The sequence below is a fragment of the Balaenoptera physalus genome (assembly GCF_965194825.1).
Source record: "Balaenoptera physalus genome assembly, chromosome: 14".
Taxonomy (NCBI): Eukaryota; Metazoa; Chordata; class Mammalia; order Artiodactyla; family Balaenopteridae; genus Balaenoptera; species Balaenoptera physalus.
Genome location: NC_138893.1, coordinates 39,673,226 through 39,694,450, shown reverse-complemented (window position 1 = coordinate 39,694,450; position 21,225 = coordinate 39,673,226). Strand labels below are relative to the sequence as shown.

General features: G+C 48.6%; 1 long non-coding RNA gene across 2 annotated transcripts in view; it reads left to right on the top strand.

Moving 5' to 3' along the window:
- Window positions 1-3,808: 3,808 nt before the first annotated feature.
- Window positions 3,809-21,225, top strand: part of LOC309642187 — a 119,795-nt gene continuing 102,378 nt past the window's right edge. For both annotated transcript variants that reach the window (XR_014253031.1, XR_014253032.1), the window contains exons 1-2: window positions 3,809-6,208; window positions 6,290-6,589. This is a non-coding gene — a long non-coding RNA (uncharacterized lncRNA). The remainder of the gene's footprint in view (window positions 6,209-6,289; window positions 6,590-21,225) is intronic.

Here is a 21,225-nt window from a genome sequence, read left to right as displayed (position 1 = left end):
CTGGTTCAGTGCCTGGCACAGTGAAGGTGCGCCATATATATTGGGGGAAGGAATGAACGAGGTTGGCCAACTCCACACCTGTATTGCGGGAAGCAGGAAAATAGAAACTTTCCATAATGCTTCCAAATTTTGTGTTCTCAGAACTTCCAAGGTCTCAAGTTACTTCCTTAATGCTTTCAGCCACGCTGGAGTATAAGTCATTGCCCTTGTTACAGAGGCCGAAAACGCCAGGTGGAAGGGGTGCGCTTCCTCCATCATCAGCCAGCCTGAGTACAGATCTCTTCCTACAATTCAAAATGCGATCACCTAGCCACGTGCTTACTGCTCTTGAACATTTGAGCAATGCTTTGGGGATCTTCTCTCCACCCTAATATGGAACTTCCTTTCCCCCCAAGCTTGTCTAATTCTGCACAGCCCGGGTTCCAGTCAAATGGCAGGCCGAGTCCTTGCCCCTCAACTCTCCCCTTCTTCTTTTTTAAAAAAAAAAAAATTATTTATTTATTTTTGGTGGCACTGTGTCTTCATTGCTGCACACGGGCTTTCTCTAGCTGTGGCGAGGGGGGCTACTCTTCGTTGTGGAGCATGGGCTCTAGGCACACGGGCTTCAGTAGTTGTGGCACACGGGCTTAGTTGCTCCACGGCATGTGGGATCTTCCCGGGCCAGGGCTCAAACCAGCGTCCCCTGCATTGGCAGGCGGATTCTTAACTACTGCGCCACCAGGGAAGTCCCTCAACTCTCTTCTTGACATCGGTTTGGTTTCTTCGTACCTCAGGAAGTTTATTTTCAAACTGAACATCTTTCTATTTCATCCATGAAAAGGATCTGTGGATTTTTTGTTGCTAAGGGACCCTAAGACAACATCTAGGAGCCCATAACCTCATCTCTGAGCCATATCATTCCTGACCTCTGTTGGGACCTGGCCAAGGAAGTTTGCATGTTAGGAGGGTGTATTAGTTACCTGTGGCTGCTGTAACAAAGTAACACAAAGTTGGTGGCTTCAAGCAATAGCTCTCACAGCTCGGGCGGCCAGAAGTCCGAGAGCCAGTGCGTGCTTTCTCCAGATGTTCTGGAACCTCTTCCAGCTTCCGGTGGCTGTCTACAGTCCTGGGTGTTCCTTGTCTTATAGCCACATCACTCAGATCTCTGCTTCCATCTTCACATCGCTGCCTCCTCTGCGTCTGTCCTGAAAGTCCCTCTGCCTCTCTCTTACAAGGATACGTGTGATTGTGTTTGGGACCCCTGGATGATCCTGGATAAGACGCTTCTCTCTAGGTCCTTAATCACATCTTCCGCCATATAAAATAATATTCACAGGTTCTAGGATTGGGATGTGGGTATATATTTTAGGGGGCTACCCTTCAGCCCACTACAGAGGCATTTGTCAATTCTGGGACAATTGCAGAGTCTTAGCACAGAATCCTCCAGAATGGACAGTTGTTCCAGTGTTGGTGGTGGTTTTGGACAAGTCTGTGCTGAAAGTGATTATTATAGTAGGTGGTTTTCCATGTCAGATAATGGAAGGTTCCCTTTTTATTCTGATGATGTGGATGCATGTAGGGTCAGAGGGCCTTTTGTCTGGACCCAGGGTGTGAAGAGAGGAAGCACCTAGGAGCAGCGGCGTGAACCTGAGCCTGGGGAATCCTCCATCTGACTCCCTCACTGTGTGTCCTTGGGTAATGCCTTCATCTCTCTGAGCCTCTCTTTCTTCAGCTAATACGTAGTGACAATATGTCATTTTGTCAACACGATAAGTGTCATTTTGACAGATTCTTGTGAGGGCTAGAATGCAGAGTGCCTGGAATAGTAAATCATAGTGTTTATTATGATCACAAAAGCAGAAGGTCAGTCATAATTATTTGTTTTCCTTGTTTCTCCTTGGGATTCTGCTAGTCCGGGTCTTTAAACCCAGGTTAGAGAATAAAAGGGATCTGGATGTGGTAGACATGTCCTCATTGTGGAGTCGAGGGACCATGGGCCTGGGATGCTGTGACTGCCCATAGTCAGTCATTCACCTTATCTGGGACTTAATGACCCCGTGAATATTTTTTCTACCTTTTGGGGCACCGCAGCTGTGGCTGGCATGCTTTCTGTGGTATGTAAATATGTTTTAATTAAAGCCCTTTGGAAAGAAGCTAAGAGCCTAAAAGTCTCTTGTGCCTCAAGGCAAGTGCCAGAAACCGGAGCTGGGAATCACTACTAAACAAGGCTAGAGGTTTGATTCTCTAGAGGGTTCCCATCTGGAGTTGGCATCCTCATCTCCCATTTCAAATCTGGTTCAGCATTCCCAGGTGTGTGGCAATGGCAGAAGCCTGGGTGAATCCTGGTGTGGGTATGATGGGCAACACCAGTGAATTCTGAGTCTGGAGCATGGGGTTTTTCAAAGCTGGCATTTTGTGAGTGCACTTGATGGGAGCTGTAAGCACATTGATTCCTTGATTCATTCATTCATTTAACAGCTATGTTTTGAGCACCAATTTGCACCAGATACTGTTCTAGGAACTGGCACATAGATCTGGGGGGAGTCAGGTTGGTCTCTGGTTTTCCCTTTGAGCTCAGTCCTGCATCGTCTTAACAAGACAGAGTCTTTAAGGAAAGGGGCCACCAACATTCCTGAGGCCTGGGCAAGCCACTCACCTGGAAAGTGGCTTCATATAAAGATAATGACCAGAGGATGTGCTAAAAACTCTACCCGTGTTTCTCATTTAATCCTCATGGGAATTGAAATTGCTTTTATGTTCATTTCACAAGTGTAGAAAGTGAGGCTTACTGAGGGTAAGTGGCTTTCTCAAAGACACGTATCTGGGAAGTAGTGAGCCCAGGATTTAACCCAAGGCTGCCCGCCCGACTCAGGAGCCTGCACAGCTAAATACCATGCTGTACTCCTCCTCGCGAAGTCACAGACCATCTGAGTAGCTGGAGAGAGGCAGAGGACGGAGCTAGTTTGATTCATGGCCTTGGGAGAGGCTTTTGCTATGAGATCACAGGGTTCTTTCCCTCTCTGTGTGCAGTTTTTTTTCTCATTCTGATTCCTGTGCATGTAATAATAATAAAGACAGTTAATAATTACATGGATTGCACTATTTTGTTTTTTAAAAAATGTATTTATTTATTTGGCTGCGCCAGGTCTTAGTTGCGGCATGCAGGATCTAGTTCCGTAATCGAACCCGGCCCCCCTGCATTGGGAGCGCGGAGTCTTAATCGCTGGACCACCAGGGAAGTCCCTGGATTGAACTATTCTGGACTCAGTGCTAGAAGTTGTAGAATCCTAAAATTAGAAGAAAATTAGAAGTATATGTATTATAATATTGTATATTATATTAGATGTGTTTCTCAGATTGTGGGTTGCAACTGGGTAGTGCATTTAAGTCCCACTTAAGAAATATATTGTCACTCCAAATCATAAGCATATTTTTCTCTCTTTTCTTCTAGGCGCTTTATTGTTTTACCTTTCATGTATAAATCAATGATCCAGCTGGTATCAATTTTGATATATGATATGAAGCAAGGGTCAAATTTCATTTTTTTCTGTATGGGTGTCTGGTTGACCTAGCACAATTCAAATGACAGTGTGGTTGTGGATCTGTTTCTTGACACTTTCTATTCCACTGATCACTTTCTAGCTTGGTGCCAATACCATACTGTTTTAATCACTGTATCTTTGTAATAAGTCGTGCTATATGGCATGTAAGTCCTTCAATTTTGTTCTCCATCAAGATTATCATGACTTTATTTGCCTTCGCATCTTTATATAAATTGTAGAATTAGATTGTCAACTTCCAGCAGGAAGGATTGTCAAAAGGGGGCGGAGGGTGGAAATGGGAAATCATGGGCTTGTTATGAAATTAGAGCCCACCCTTGGTGTCAGGGTGTGGGGGGGCCCCTGTTTAGGCCCCCACCCCTACCCAGGGCATCAGAATTCCCAAGAGGGAGGTGTGGAGACATGTAAGTACTAACCTTCCAGGTAGGAATTCCAGGAGGGCTTTGTAAGGCAAGAGCAGCTGCTCTAAACAGAGTCAGACTGTCTCCTCTCCAAAAGCTGGGAAGAAGGACCAGAGGAAAGTGTAGCCCAGGGAAGGGGACCCAAGCATGTCTTGCTTGAAGCCGCACAACTGGGTCCTGGCAGGTTCTAGGCTAGATGCCACGATTCCTTGCACTCTAGACCAGGGATCTTTCCAGTAACTACCCCAGCTTTGAATCCTCTACTGACTGGCTTTGAGGATGGGGAATTTGCATCCTACTGCCAGCTCCACGGCTTGTTCCCAATCTTGGGTCGGTGTCCAAGTTTGAGGACTCCAGTGCGATGGAGGGCTGGAGTGCGCAGCTCACAGGAATACAGAAGCCACCTGTTAGCGGACGCCTCTGACATGCCAGGCACCACACTAGGCTCCTGGGCATCTTGCACGGCACGCGTTATTTTATTTGTTCTTCACGCAGATACTAGGATGGGAGTCTTCCTACTTCCATTGTCATAAGAAGGAGCTAAGCAACACACTCAGCATCAGTCAGCCGAAAAGTGGCAGAGCTGGAGTTAAAATTAGCCGATTCTCTTCAATTACCCTACGAATGAGAATCTTAAAGAGAAACTGAGTCCTGACATTTCTCTGAGGTTTTGGAAAAGCTGTTAGGACTAAGCTGGACTGGGACATCTGTCCACTTGGGAGAAACGGGGCTACCCCATGGGGAACCCTATGTCCTGTGGCTGCCATGTCCTAGGGTTAGGGTGGTGTGTCGTGGGGAGGTACTAAGTGGCCCTGACTCCAGGGCTCAGGACCTGGATGTTCTCTTTCTCTTGGTTCCAGGAGCTGTGACCTCACCTTGTACCACCAGCTGTGGTGAGCAATGAGGTGAGTCCAATCGGACCCTGAGTGCAACCCCCCGATGGTCGATCCTGGAGGCCAGGTGGGTGCTGGATGGATGTCTGTAGTTACCAGGGCCCAGCATTTGAGGGTTCCCGAATGCAACTCACTGAGGTGATACTGGGAAGTCTCTCGGGTGCCTCAAGGCTGGTTGTTGGGCATCTGAGGAGAAGGGCTCGGCCTTGGGGGCAGAGAGCCTGGCCTCTGCAGACAGCCTCTGTTCTCCCCAGGAAGGGGCTGGGCCACCGAGCCGCATCCTCCTGCCCAGCCCCCTCCGCTCCGCCTCCACCTTATATAATGGCACATTATACAACATTGCAAAGCAGGTGGTATTTTTAAAGACAGCAAGTGAGCATTTTTTTGGCCTAAATTTGGGAATGAAACAGATGGATTTTTAAGACTCTGGGCTTTTCCTATGAATAGTAACCCTTGTTCTCCTCTGCTTTTAAACACCAGTTTCAAGACCACCTCTAGCAACCAATCAGCACTCTATTTAATTATAACAAAATTCTTAGCTCTGTCTGCTGCTGCTCGGACAAGTGGGGGGCACTGGATCAATTTCTGGAGCCAGGCAGACTTGCCAACAACAATTTTCTTTTTCCCAGAGGGCCTCGGAGGCCGGCAGCAGGTTCCAAGCCCTTCCTCTTCTGCCCGCTCGGCGTGGGCTCCCTGACAGCGAGTTTGAAAAGGGTTACAGAGAGGCAGATAAATGCTAGGCTTGTTGCAGCCTTCCTGACTGTGCAGACCCCCGCGCCAGTGAGCTCATGCCTGCCTCATTACACTTGGTGCCAGATTTTTTCCATTAACAGGTAATTGAGTAGAAACTAAAATAAGCGAAGTTTGTTTCATCCCCTGGATTTTCTTGCTGGGGTTTAAAAGAAAAACACTTTAGCTTCGTTAGTGGAGGAGTGTCCTTGAAAACGTATTTATGTTTTCCAAGTGATTTGTCTCTTGGTAGGTGTAATGAGCCCGTTCCCCCGGCCTCTCCCTTCTTGTTTTTATTCGTTAAGGGCCATAATATTCAGAGAATAGGAGCTGGTTTCCTGGGCCCCTGGCTGTCTGACACCCTGTTTTAAGAGTGGATGGTGAAGTATGTTCTGTTCATGGTAGAGAGCTAATTTTTCTCTCTCCTCTCTCTAGTGCAATCGCACGCGCACACACACACGCATGCACACACACACACACCTGGAAAATCACCCATAGAAGCCTGTTGATCACACAGCCTCAGCCCGCAACCTACAGAGCCCAGGGGGCAGGTGCCCCCGGGCCAGCCCCGCCCCCGTCTCCGTGCCCTGCGCCTGCGCATGAGCTCCAGGTGGACGGCGTCGCCGGCTGCCGGAAGCAAAGCGAGGTTTGGTCTCCTTTTCTCTCTTTGCGGCTTTCTTTATGCGTGCCCAGCCCAGGTTCTAATTTCACAATTTGCTATTAACAGGAACAGATGTTGTGTGAGCCCTGAGGTCTCCAGTCTTCCTGTTTCCCATCTCGCCGGGCTCCTATCTCAGCTGGTCTGTTTTCAGCTTCGAGAAGATTCCTCATCACTGCCCAGACGCAAGTTGTCCATTAGGGTTGGAGCTTGGATGGTGTGTGTGTAGTACTTGAAATCCAGAGAGAGAGACAGAGAGAGACAGAGAAGGGGGCACGGCCTCCGTACTTAGGAGTCTTCATCTTCATTTTACCTGGAGCATCGGAGAATCATGGCTTTATTTTCATCGTGAACCCTTTTGAAATTCTGGTGAGTGCGAATGTCCATCACCCCCCCACCCACCCAGTACACACACACATGCACAAATGTATATGCTTGATTACAAACAACAGGCTGCGTATGTTTTCAGTAGTTAATGAGCCCCGGTGGCCCCCAGGATAAGAATCACTACAGCAGGCAGGCAGGGCCAATGAAGCAATGTCATTAAAGCAATTTTTTTTTTCAGGAATTGTTCGCTCCTCCACACACCTGACATAGAAGTCTTTGTGAAGGAAAGGCAGCTCCAGAAATTTGTGACTTCTGGATGAACAAACTTAGCTCACATGCCTGTGTTCATTTGGCATTCTACCAGTAATAATAACCATAGCTAACCTTTTTACATCTCTGCTTTGTGCCAGTGCGGGGTGTCCTTCTAACAGGGATGGTGTAGATTAGTTCCCTGCCCGCCCAGAGCTAACATTCCAGAGGAGGGTGGGGAGACACACAATAACCAAGTAAACAAAAGGGCCCCTTGAAATTTCAGTAAGTGCTGCAGGGAAATAAACCCGGTGACATGCTGGGTAAGAGCCTCCAAGCATTTAGGAGGGCCCCTCAGGGAGGTGCTGTGTCATCTGAGGACTGAAAGTTGAGGAGTTTTTCTACCTCCGTCTCACTGTCCGTGCCTGACTCATTGCATCCCCACAGCCTCCCAAAGCTCTCTTAGCAGCTCCATTTCACAGATGAGTACACTGAGGCCCAGAGGGACCTGCCTGGGCCATGCGAGTGAGGGAACCAGACTGGAGCCAGGCCTCTCAGGCAGATCCCTGAGCCTGTGTTCTTCCTTTTTTTTTTTTTTTTTTTAAATAGCTTTATTGAAGTATAATTTAAATACCAGAAAACTCACTTGTTTTAAGTGTACAACTCAATGACTTTGAGGAAATTTACAGAGTTGTGCAACCGTCACCACAATTCAATTTTAGAACATTTCCATCACCCCAGAAAGGTCCCTCCTGCTCATTTGCAGTCACACCCTGTTCCCACGCCCAGCCCCGGGCAACTGCTCATCTACTTTCTCTCTGTGTACATTTGCCTTTTCTTCACATTTCCTATACATGGAGTCATACATTATATAGTCTTCTGTGTCTGGCTTCTTTTATTTAGCACAGTGCTTCTCAATCTTTCTTTCATTATCATCCACACCTTCGCCAAGGGGAAAAATTATATTTAATTAAAATTCTCCCTAAAGACAGAAATTAAGTACTAAGGATTTTGCGAGGTAGGGTTGAACTTTGGAAAGCCACAAACTATTGTAATAGCTAAGAATTTTTTGCCCCCAACTTTCACCTTTTATTTTAGGGTTTATATCATCCAGCGGAGAATGTAAGATTTAGCGTAATATTAGGGTTTTTTTGTTTGTTTGCTTGTTTGGCCGTGCTACATGGCATGTGGAATCTTAGTTCCCTGACCAGGGGTCAAACCCGCATCCCCTGCATTGGAAGCGTGGAGTCTTAACCGCTGGACCACCAGGAAAGTCCCAGCATAATGTTGTTGAGGTCCATCCTTGTGCTTTTCTCTTGATCGTGTGTAGTAGTTCATCGTATGGACTTGCTGCATTTTGTTTATCCATTCACCAGTTAGTGGGCTTCGGGGTTTTTTCCACTTTTTGGCTATCAAAGTCTTTGCCTTTAAACACCATACTGAATCCCTCAGCCCGCTCCCCATTTGAGGAAGAGCCCTTGGGCATCTCAGTGCTGCTTTGGGAGGATGAAATCACCCTCATTATCTCAGTTTCCCCATCCGTAGACTGGAGGTAATAATCCTTAGACCACAGGATTGTCATGGCAAGGATCTACTGCCACTGCCTAGTAGATGGCAACAGCTCAGTGTATGTCAGTGACCCTGCCCACCCCCTCATCCCTTCCGTGGGGGAAGGTGACCCCTTTGAAATCTCCCCCGCTGTGTTCCTTCCAACTCCAGCTTCCATCTGTGTCTCCACGGATTATGTAATGTCTGACATTATTATTTCCTCCTTTTTCTCTGGTGTTATTCAGGTCAAACCCAACATTGTTCCTTAACAGGAATCTCAAGTATTTCTTTCCTCCTAGCACTTGTCTTCTGGTCTCAGCCGTTGACACATTTCCAGGGACCAATTGATTTCATCTGCTTCTAAGAAACTAGGCCTCCTGCAGGGGACTGGGTGGGGGGAGGGTAGTGCATGTGGATGCTGCAGTAAAATGAGCACTGGACCGCGAGTCCAGAGGCCGTGCTTCAGACCAGCTGGGCTGAGTGGCCCAGGCCCAACCCCAGACGCATTTGTATTAACTTCCCTTTCCGCAGAAGGTATCCTCGTTAAACGGGCTGGCCTCACAGGATCATGAAGAGCAAATAAGAAATTGACTTGGAAAGTGCCTTGTAGATGGTGAGGCAGTTGAGAAAAAAAAAAAGACTGTGGTATATCCCCACCAGGTTGTTGGGGACCTGCCTGTGATGCTCTCCTGTTTGGGGGCCGCGGGCAGGGGGAGAGAGATGTGCACGTCCAGTGCCCAGGGTCTCAGGCTCCTGCTGCTGCCCCTTAAGACCTGAAACAATTCCACGCGAGCGTTGGGCCCAGCGTGTCGGGGAGGAGGGACATTGTAGAACGGGCCTGAGCGAGCCGCACCCTGCAGGGAGTGTGCAGCCCTGTAAACTCCTAGGCCTCGAGGGCCGAGCGAGTGCCCAAAGTGAGGCAGAGGGGCAACAGCCGTGTCCCCTGCACACTGGTTTTCACCCCATTTCGGGCCTCCTTGTCCTCAGCCCCTACCCTCCTCTCCTGCCATTTTCCTGTTTTCCATTGACCAGACCTGGGTGGTGGGGAGCCAGCTGGGTTTGTGTCCTTTGGGTCAAAAAGGATACTTCCTGGGAACCAGTTGAGCAGAGTGGTTAAGAGGGAGAACTCTGGAGTCAGCCTGGCTGGGTGTGAACCCCCGGCGGTGTGGTTTCCTGGCTGAGCCTGTTGGCCAAGTTAAGGAACTTCTCCAAGCCTTGTTTCCTCAGCCATAATGTGGAACTAAGACGCTGCCTATTTCTGGGAGGCTCAGATGAGAAGTGCTCGGGTCGACGTTTGACGCTTGGGGTCTGTTCCATGACCACTGGTTATTATTACTGCTCCCGTTGCCCTGTGTTCTCTGGGGTAGACATTGGAAAAGATTGTTCATAAAAGGTCTTGGAATTGAAAATGATTTATTTTCCTAATGCAATATATTTTTTTTGAGTGAGAGACAGAAAAGAGGGAATGGATGAATGAATGCATGAATACGGGGTCAAGAAACTCAGAAGCACTCATGCTTTCATACAGTTTGTCTTCAAAGCCACGCACCATTCCATCTCTTCTCCCACTTGTTTCAGAGGAAAAATGACTGGGTCTAGTGACCGAGGGGCTGGGCCAGACCACCCTGCAACCAGTGTACTGGTAAATGTCTAACTAATGCTTCAGGGGGGAAAAGCCCTGATTTGTAGCATTTGCCAATTTCTATGGTGTGATTACTCTACCATGGCCAATTTTAATCTATCCATGTGACACCATTACATATGGAGTTAGAAACAGATGCCCAGAAGCATACCATTATACAATATTCCCATCATATAGATACAGTAGATATACATCACCACAAGAGCATAGATAATGGTAAAATAAGTGATGCTTTGAGTGTTTATCAGCTTTGCTGTCAATATAATTTATCTGGTTCTAAGTTTATACAACTTAATTTTAAAAAACTGGCTCTTGGCACACAGAGGGACAAACGTGTGAAGTGTACAAGCTAAGAAGAGAAGCCTCAGGAGAAACCAACCCTTCTGGCATCTTGACCTTGGACTTCCAGCCTCCAGAACTGTGAAAAAAAATACATCTGTGTTGTTTAAGCGGGGGGGAAAAAAAAAAAAACTGGCTTGCAAAATTACTGGAAATCAGGTCTCCCAAGCCAGTGTGTGCTGGATCCAGCATACTACTGCCTCCACCCCATGGCCAATAGAAGCCCGTGGAAAGTTCTTCAGACCAGCTCTGAAGCCTTCCCCTGGCTGGTCTCTGAAGCATCCACACTGCAGGCCCAGCCAGGATGGCTGCCCTGTTGTCAGCCCTTAGAGTTCTGAGCAAAATGGGAAGTTGCCAACTTATGAAAGTATCCTTTGTCATGCACCATCTCCTCCAAGGAAGCTGGGTTTGTCCTGTCTGAGACTGGACTGCTTCAGAAAGAGGATTCAAAGATACCCAATTTTCAGCCTATTCGATACTTGAGAAAAATCTACCAACTCTCACAAAGGGACGTTCCTGTGAAAGGAAAAGTGCTTGTAAGTCCAAAGAAATCAGTGTGGGGAATTCCGGTTTCCTTCAGGGATATTGAAGAGAAATTCCAGAGGCCAAACCTATTCTCTTGACTTACTGTCAGGGCAGCAGGGTGCTATGGGTACACCCCCCCAAAACAAGAAGCCAGGTCAGGGTCGAGGCCCCCTGCAGGCTTGGGACCCCCTTTGCTCCCAGGCCCTGTGCTGGACCTGGCTGGAGAGCTGGGCGGCGGGGAGCCGTTCCTTTCAGAGGGCTGCCCCGCCTCGCCCAGGGCTCCCCTGGGCTCCAGCTGCTCCAGGGGCGCCCACCAGAGCATTATCTGGGAAGAAAGCCACCGGGCTGAAAGAGCGGCATCCGCTTTCAGCAGGAGCCCCTCTGCTGCCCCAACGCCTGCCTGGCTCCTGGCCCTGGGCCATTGTGGAAGGACAAAGCTGACACACACAACAATCCCACGACAATCTCCTCTCAGCCCTTTCTTCTTTATTATTGTTATTATTACCTTTCAAACACTCCAGCTTCTTGGGCTCGTTATCTCTGCTGAGGCCTTTGGCCAAAGTTCCTGGGAGCCACCTCTCCCTCCCCTGTACCCCCTTCGCCCTCCCAGGCCCAACTTCACTGCTGCTGTCTCTTTGACAAAATACATAAAACCAATACGGATCGGTTAACATACATGACATCTTTAAACTTTAATCCCTTTACCCTCTCTCGACGCGGCGGGCCGGCCTCTGTAGAGGTGCCCGTGCATTGTTCCCTGTCAAAGCCTTCTTGAGTGGGTCTCCCACTGAGCAACTTTTGTGTGAGTCAAATCAAGATTATAGGTAGCAGAGAAGAAAAAGCCGAGAAGAGAAGGTTAGCCCCTCATTTTAGACTTTAAGAAAAATCTGCCAGCGGGCGCCAGTCGGAGTGGGTAACGCACATGAAAGACCAAGTCCAAGCTGGGTCGCCCGTGTCACAAGAGGAGTTTTTCAGGGAGAAGCACACAAAACACGCATTGTCGTGGTCGCACACAGAGACATAAATTTAGGAACATGTTTGCCCTTCGCCTGAACATAGTTAGCTCTGATAATGAGGAACAATGAGCCCGAACGAAACGTCCTGGATTGAGTTAGAGCTTGACACTTGCTCGTTCTCCCAGAAAAGTGGCTTCTCGCTTCTTCCCCGTCTTAACTCCTGCCCAGGGCCAGATGACCCTCTGCCACTCTCCGCTGTTCTCCGGCACCCTTGCTTGGTGGAATGGGGGACAGGTCAGGGTCCAACAGGAGGATAGAGGACCTCTGTGGCTTAGCTGGCTCTTCCACACTGGAGAAAAATCCTTTGGGGTAGCCAAAGTCCCTTTGAGGAAAGCTCCATAGAGGTTCCTGCTTACACAACGGACAGGAGGTGCAGCTAGTAATTCTTACTCTCCAGACGGCAGCGGAAAGTTGAGATGGGGGTACGTGGGTTCAATCCTGGCTCTCCTGTGGGATCCTGGTAAATGACTTCATTTCTAAGTGTCTTATTTTCCTGTTGTATTAATGAGATAGTACCACCTCAAGGCTTGGGAGCAAGCTTAGATGTCTGTAAATTGTGTAGCACATCGTAGGTACTCAAGAAGTGTTGACAATTATTATCATCACTGGCGGAATGAATCAATCCCCCGAGATAAAAGAAAGCAGTTGAATTAGATCATGAAGATCTAAAACTCTAGGTTCTGTGATTCTCTTTTAATCTCCCCATTTTCATCTAGAGGTGGGTGAAATTGTCCACTTCTCATGGATAAGGAAACTGGGGTCTGGAAGGAGTGAATGACATACCCAAGCTGACACAGCAAATAGTGACAGAGAAAGGAACATGACCAGGTCCTCCAACTATGGGGCTGCAGCTCTGCACAATTGTCAAGCATAACAGAGTTAGTGACCTGTGTACTAAGATATGATAATATTTTCAGATAACTGAAATACATTTGTACCAAGGGGGTTGAAAAAAATGATTTGTAGATTACCCTTCATTTAATTTTTTTTTTTTAAAAGCTGTCTCCCCAGAACCTACTGTTCTCTAAATATCCTGGGGCGTCCAGGTCTCTAAATGAAGGAGGCTTGGACCAGATGATCTCCAGCTTAGTGGTGAAAAAGCTGGTATTGAATCTCGACTGTGGCACTTCCTGGCTGGTTGCCTTTGGGCAAGTTACTTGATCTCCTTGAACTTCTGATTTTTTCCATTAAAAAAAAATCAAGGTTTAATTTGCATCTAGTAATACCCTTTTGAGTGTGCAGTTCTGCTGGTATTGACAGACATACACAACGGTGGATCCACCACCACAATCAAGATATATAGAGAACATTTTCAAAACCCTCCAAAAATTCATCCATGCCCCTTTATATTCAGTCCCCTCCACCCTCCCCCAGTCCCTGGCAGCCACTGATCTGTTTTCTGTCCCTATAGTTTTTCCTTTGTGAGAATGTCATATAAATGGAGTCATGCAGTACGTAACCATTTGATTCCAGTTTTCTTTCACTTAGAATAATGCATTTGAGATTCATCCATATTTTCCCTGTATTAACAGTGTGTTTCTTTTTATTGCTGAGTAATATTCTGTGGTATTGAAGAACTAGTTTATTTTATCCATTCCTCTGTTGAAGGACGCTTGGGTTGCTTCCAGTTTTGGTGATTGCGAATAAAGCTGCTATAAACATTTACATACAGATTTCGTTTCACTTGGATAAATAGCTAGGAGTCGGTTTGCTGGGTCATATGGTTTGTGTATGTTTAACTTTATAGGAAACCACCAAGTTGTTTTCCACAATGGCTGTACCACTTTGCCTTCCCACCGGTGACGTATGAGGGTCGCAGTTCTGCATCCTCACCAGGGCTTGATATTGTTAGTTTTTTAAACGTTAGCCATTCGAATAGGTGTGTGAACCTTGGTTTGTAATCTGTAAGATGGAGACCAAGGGGGCCTTCATGGTATTCTTGTGCACGTTATTTGACACGGTCTGTGTAAAGCACTTAGCACAGTGCCTGGCAGGTAAGGGGTGGGGGGGTGCTGAATGAGAGTTTATTTATTATTCTGTCCAAGTGCAACATTCTTTCTTTTTCTTTTTTAATTTTTAAAATTTATTTAATTAAGTAATTAATTTATTTTTGGCTGCGTTGGGTCTTTGTTGCTGTGCGCAGGCTTTCTCTAGTTGCGGCGAGTGGGGGCCACTCCTCGCTGCGGTGCGCGGGCTTCTCATTGCGGTGGCTTGTCTTGTTGCAGAGCACGGGCTCTAGGCACCCGGACTTCAGGAGTTGTGGCTCGCGGGATCTAGAGCACAGGCTCAGTAGTTGTGGCGCATGGGCTTAGTTGTTCCGCGGCATGTGGGATCCTCCCGGACCAGGGCTCGAACCCGTGTCCCCTCCATTGGCAGGTGGATTCCTAACCACTGTGCCACCAGGGAAGCCCCAAGCACAACATTCTTGCACGTGATGGATATTGTACATTACGCTTCTCGAGGCCCCCTCCCTGTGTGAGAGCATCAGTCTGTATTGGTCCAGATTGCTGCAGGGCTCTGTGAAGAGACCACTTTGTGTCTCTCTTGAAACCGGGCTCTGTTTTGTCTCCCTGGTTCTCTGCAGGGACCAGGCAGCAGCTGCTGGCACTAGGCCAGGCGGGTCCCCGGGAGCTCAGAGGCCAGGCTCTGGTGGGCAGGGCATCTGAACAGCCCTCCTGCCACCACCTGAGGCCTGGGGGTTTTTCTTGGCCCGCTTCCACCCCTGCTGCTGGCCATTCCTATCTGCTTGCCCTGCCAACACTGAGCCCCCGGCTGGAGGCATCCCTATTAAGCATGGATTACCAAAAAAAAAAAAAAAAAAAAGCAAAACGGGTACATGGATCAGTCTCTGGGGGATTTGGCCTTGGAGGTGTCATACAGGCAAACAAACCATACAAACGCTCCTTTCAAAGCCCGGCTGAGCCCTTGGCGTAATCACAGTGGTCACCCTCGGAGGCCAGAGATGGGGTCATTCCTTCCGCTTCCTGACAGCAGCCCCTCAGAGCAGCGCTCATGTCCCGGGTAGCCCTGATACTCAGCAGCAGCCCCAGGGCTTTGGGCAGTCTGGCAGCGGGCCTAGAGATATGACACAACAGGCTTAAATCATCCAGACGGCAAACCTAAAGAAATGTGGGGTGGACCCCAAACATCAGGAGGCCAGCCAGGCCTTGGGCAACGTGCCTGAATAGTGCAAATGGTAGGCTTAGAGCTAATGGTGGCAGGCCTATAGGCCTCAGGCTGTGGGCCTAAAGAAACCAAGCGAGCTCAGAGAAGTCAGAGTGTCAGGAACAAGGAGTACAGGTGACACGTCCAAATTGGGGTCACATGGCACTGCTCATAGGGTGCTTTTGCGCGAATGAGAAAAAATCCGTCCCTCTGGGCAAACGCAAACGGAGCCCTGGGGGGTGCCCTCCTTTGGCGAGCAGAGCACCCCAGTGGCTGGACACGTCACGGGCAACCCACGTGGCAGCTCGGGCCCAGGCCGGGTTATGTTCGCCTGACACTCCTCTGGGCTTCTTTCCCAGTGCTGTTTCGTGGCCCTTGGACGTGCCCCACCTGTGAGGGACGCTTTTAGCAGGCCCCCTGGATGCCTGGGACTGTCTCCAGAGACCGCGGCCCTATGATCTGTGGGGAAAGGCCACCAAGAAGAGAGCTCGGAGCCGCGCCAAAGCAAAGCCCAGACTTGGAGAGCCTGGCGTGGGCACGCAGAGGAGCCTGAAGTCATGTTGTCTTGGCGAGGCTGTCAGCAAGGCATCACCATCCTCAGCCTCCTCCCGTCCAAAGAGGAACGGGGAACCGTGGAGGGGCAAGGACCTGTCGAGGGCCACGTCATTTAGTCATTCAGTGCCAGGATGCCAAAGGAGACCAGGAGAGACGGCACAGGAGCACTGGTCCGTGGGGTGGGTGTGGCACCACTGAGAACGGGAGGGCCGAGGGGCAGGACGGCACCTTTACAGGAGGACACAGGGCGGATTAAGAAGATTGGGGGTGGCAGGGAAGCAGGATTGCAGAAGAAAGACAACTTGAATCTTCCTTTCTTTGGCTTCTGGGCTCCACACTGCCTTGGTTTTCCTCCTACCTCTCTGGCTGTCTCTTCTTGGTCTCTTTGCTGGCTGGCTCCTTCTCTTTTGTGGACCTCCAACGCTGGAGTGCCCAGAGCTCAGGCCCAGGCTCCATCCTTGCCCTGAACACTCTCTCTCTTCAAGTAACCTTATCCAGACCCATAATGTTAAATGTCACCTAAAGCAGATGATCCCCAAATCTCCGACCCTGATCTTTCCCCAGAACTTTTGTCTTGTGTGGTCAACTGCTAAGTGACACTTTCCTTTAGACATCTAATAGGCGTTTGAAAATTAACAGGGCCTAACAAATCATGGTCATCTATCCTAAGCCTCCTCCTCCTCCAGTCTCCTCTCCCCCTCATAGCACAGGACACTCCCATCCACCCAGTTTCCTTGAGTCCCCATTCTTCCATCCCACCCCTATATCCATTCCATGTGTACTTACTATCAATTCCACTTTCTAAACATGAGAAAGTCCAATCAGTTCTACTTTGCAGCGTGGATCCATCCACTTCTCTCCATTGTCACCGTGCCCATCTTAGCACAAGCCAACATTACTCTTGCAGGGGCCAGCACACTAGCCTCCTATCTGGTCTCTCCACCTCTGCTCCTGTCTGCGCTTCCAACCATTTCTACATGGTGGTCAGGCTGGTCTTTTAACAACATGAATTATATCACATCACTCCCAGCTTAAAACTCTCTAATGGACCCCATTCCACTTGACTAAAATAGAACCTCCTTTTCACGCTCTGCAAGGCGCCACACAAACTAGCCCCTCCCTACTTCCCCAGCCTTATCTCAAGCACACTCTTCACCCATTGCATTCCATCCCACTGACCTTCCTTCTGTTCTCACCTCCCATTTAAGCTGTCCTTCTCCTGGAATATTCTTCCTACTGACACTCCCAAGGGGCTCTTTTTTTGTTTGCTGACTGTTTTCTTTCAGTCCCATCTCTTGAAAGGTCTTCCCCATTTATCCAATCTAAAATATCTACTAGGTCAAGCTCTATCCCCTTAGCCTATTTTAATTTTCTGTGTAGGACTCATCCTTCTCAGATTATTATTTTCATTGTCTGGTATTTCCTGTCCTTTCTATCTAGAATGCAAACTCCCTGAGAACAGAGGACTTTGTCTTTTTCCGCACTGTATGTCCAGCACTTGACTGTGTACTTGGCTTTTGAAGATGTTCAACAAGTACTTGTTGCATGAATGAATAAGTGAAGGGAGGAATGAGTGAATGAATGAGCACTGGACTCGTAGATGGAGGACTGGGCCCCATCCTTCCACTTTGTCCCTGAGAAATATTTACTTATTCATTCACTCAATGCACATCTTCCAAGGCCCTGCTTGAAGGGAGGCTGATGGATAAGAAGTGGTCCCTGATCTGCGAGCTCAGAGTCTGAGGCGAGGCAATCATGGACATAGGACATTAGAAGAACCCAGTAGAGGGGCCCCTCTCCCAGCCCAGAGGAGGCGGTATCTAGGTTGAGGCCTGAAGGACAAGCAGGGCACAGCTGGTGTAAAGGTCCTGCGATGAGATAGAGAAAGCACAGTTTGTTTCAGGAATGGAGCGGAATTGTCAATGATTGGATCCATGCAGCACAAAGAAGGAAAGAAGGAAGAAAGAAGAGAGAGATGGAGGGAAGGAAGGAAGAAGGGAGAAGGTAAAGCAGATGGAGAAATTGGAAGCTTATGTTCAGGAGCCTTCTGTTTGGAAATGAGGAAGGAAGAGGTCCTGATTCTGTCCATGGCCTTCTCCTGTCCCAGTCCTCAGGCCCTGGCCACCTGAACAGTCCCCTTTTGATTCTCCTCTTTGCCTGATGATAGCAACAGAGGACATCCCAGGCTACTGTAATCCCCCACCCACCAGACAACCCTTTACAGTTAGTTCACTAGGCTCTTTGAACCTTCAAACAACTTTCCTTTACAGGAAACTGAGTCCCAGGGCCAGAGGGATTTGCCAAGAGCTGCAGAGCTGGGATAAGAACTGGCTCTTTGGCCCTTGGCTGTAGTCCTTTAGCTGCACCATGACCCCCTCTCTCCTGAAATGTGTCTCCTCGGGCAAACTCTTCGCCTCCACCCAGGGAGTGTGCTCCGGAGGTCCTAAAAGCCCGACCCGGCCCCTTCCAAGGGGCCTCCTGCTGCATTTCCTCTGCTCCAAAAGCTTTCTCCACGCTATTGGTGCCACCGATGGCTCCGGGCCAAGCTGACTCATGTGTTCTGACTTAAAGTATTTATTTCGAGAGTCAAGTGTAGTTGAGCTGCATGTTTCTTGGCAGAGCCGGGCTGGCAATGGACTTGGCCTGTGGTGATGATGCCTGGCTCCCTGAGATGATGCCCGGGCTGCCGAGGAGACCCAGCAGAAGGTCCTGTTTACACTGAGAAGGTCTCATCAGCCCTGGATGAAGCAGCTGCCTTCCCTCCTGAGTCCCTGATGAAGGGCGTTATATGCATGACATACTATCAAGGGATGTGAGATGAAGGGAACCAGGATGGGATCATTCCACTTCTGGCTCTTTCAGAATCATCCCGTATCCTTGGACAAATTTCTGTTTCTCTATTTCTCTGGGCCTTGTGTGCCACGTGGAGACAGCGCTGCCTGCGTCATGGAGCAATGGAGAGTTGCTGAGAGAGGTCTGTGACGTTGGAGAAATGCAAACTGCTGGCCAATCAGAGAGAGTTACAGTGATGGGTCAAGTGATGGGTGTGGCCTCTGTGGGTTCCATGGCTCTTGCCCGAAGAGACAGTGACCCACTGAGACTGGTCTGCGAGAACACTGAGCAGCTGTCACCGTCCTTGGCAATAAGAACCACTCATGTGAGCCTTTATTACTAATAACGATTTTAAAGGCTAATGTTGTTAGGGGCTGGGGTGCCAGGCACTGTGTTTCGCAGGCGTTGTGTAATCCACACAACCAACCCCAGAGGTCAGGATACGATGCATGTGTTCCAGATAAAGAAAGGTAGCTTAGAGAAGTTCAGGGATAGAACCCAGGTCTGTCTGATCCCCAAACCCATGTTCTTTTTTTAAAAAATAAATTTATTTATTTATTTTTGGCTGTGTTGGGTCTTTGTTGCTATGCGCGGGCTTTCTCTAGTTGCGGCGAGCGGGGGCTGCTTTTTGTTGCACTGTGCAGGCTTCTCATTGCGGTGGCTTCTCTTGCTGTGGAGCATGGGCTCTAGGCGCACGGACTTAAGTAGTTGTGGCACGCGGGCTCTAGAGCGCAGGCTTCAGTAGTTGTGGCGCACGGGCTTAGTTGCTCCGCGGCATGTGGGATCTTCCCGGACCAGGGCTCGAACCCGTGTCCCCTGCGTTGGCAGGCAGATTCTTAACCACTGTGCCACCAGGGAAGTCCCAAACCCATGTTCTTAACCAATAATTAAAAAAGCAAGTGCACCAACCCTGACTGCACTTTATTGAACACGGGATGAGTGTTTGCCAGCCTAAAGATCCACTACGGATTGACAGATTGCAGAGTGCTGGGGTGTGTGAGGAAGAAGTAGGGACAGGTGAGTAGTGGGCACAGGGGGAATGGAGCTGTGAATTGGGAGCCGCAGCTGCAGTTGGGAGGGTTGGGGTCCCCACTTGGCCATAATCTGTTGACCAGCAATTGGCTTAACCTGGCTAAGGGCTTGGGCTTCGGAGTCAGACATCTCTGCCTTCAGATACAGGTTCTACAGCTAGGTGACCTTGGGCACTTTACTGAAACTGTCTGTGCCTCATTATATTGATAAAATGAGGATGACAGTTCCTGCCTTATGAGTAACTCCTGCTGTTCCAAGGCGTAAAATAAGGTACCGCATGTTCAAAGTAGACCGGTGGGAGAAAGTGGTGCTTAACTCAATAGAGTGCACCCCTAACACTGGTTGAACTGCACCCCGACCTTCCCACCATTCTTGAAACACATACACATATCCCACACAACTGATGTGAACCTCCCAGACCAAAGCTGAAGATGATTCCTTCTCCATTTCTCTGGGATACCCAGGGCCATGGGTTTGCTTTTTGGGCAATTCCCATCACACATCTGCATCAGCCCTCCAACATGGTGGCACTGTTGCACTTTCCACATAGGTTAAGAAAACTGGTTATGGGGACTTCCCTGGTGGTCCAGTGGTTAAGACTCCATGCAGGCGGCCTGGGTTCCATCCCTGGTTGGGGAACTAAGATCCCGCATGCCTTGCTGCCTGGCCAAAAAAAAAAAAATCAAACAAGAAAACTTGTTACGTATTTACTTGCTGGAAGCAAACTTTATTATCTAGGGTGAGGGTGGCTAAAAGGGACATTAGGTGGAAGAGGGACTTTAGGAAAGACCCATAAAGTCTACTTTGAGATAAGAACTCTCAAACAAGCAAACTTGAGATGAAGGGTTGGAAACATGCTACATGATGGAGAAGAGATAGGAGTGTTTGTGTAGAGAAAGGACTCAGAGGGTGGGCTGCGGACTTAAAGTACCTGGAGGAGTGAGTGGAGAGGGGCTCAGGCCATTCTTGAGGCTTTAGGGGATGCAAGGTCCAGAAAAGAGAAGGTTTTCCTTTGTTATAGTTGCTTTAGCTTGGGCTCAGGGAACACTCCCCGTAGTTTTCTTTGAAAACGCATCCATTTCTTTGGAATCCTTACAACTGTCATTAACGTGAAAGTGGAGACAGAGGAGGGTGCCCTCCACTGTCCGGAGGGTTCCTGCTTCTGGACAAAGGCTGCATCAAATGATCTTTTAAATAGGAATTCATGTGGGTTACTTTCCTGCTCCCTAAAAGATGCAAAATTCTGTTTATTAAAACAAAGATATCTGGGCAAGGGGTATAATTGAAGAATTTGCGTTGGCAGACTCAATGGCTTAGAGGTCAGGCTATCAGCAATGTTTGACGTCCAAGCATCTTTTTTTTTAAACATCTTTATTGGAGTATAATTGCTTTACAATGTTGTGTTAGTTTCTGCTGTATAACAAAGTGAATCGGCTATACGTATACATATATCCCCATATCCCCTCCCTCTTGCGTCTCCCTCCCACCCTCCCTATCCCACGCCTCTAGGTTGACCTCCAAGCATCTTAAGGGCAGGGACCTGGCAGCTGTCTTGTTTCGTCCCCAGCATATAGTATTCCAGTGCCCAGCACAATGCCTGGCACATAGCAGGTGCTCAGTGCATATTCACTGAATGAATGAAGTTATATCATTGTGTAAACATTCTATGGATATGTACTATATACTTTAAAAAGCAAAACTGGGGACAGCCTTTCTGAAGGACAGTTAGACAGCCGTAAATGAGAGTGGTTGTTTCCACTCTCTAGGTACTCTCA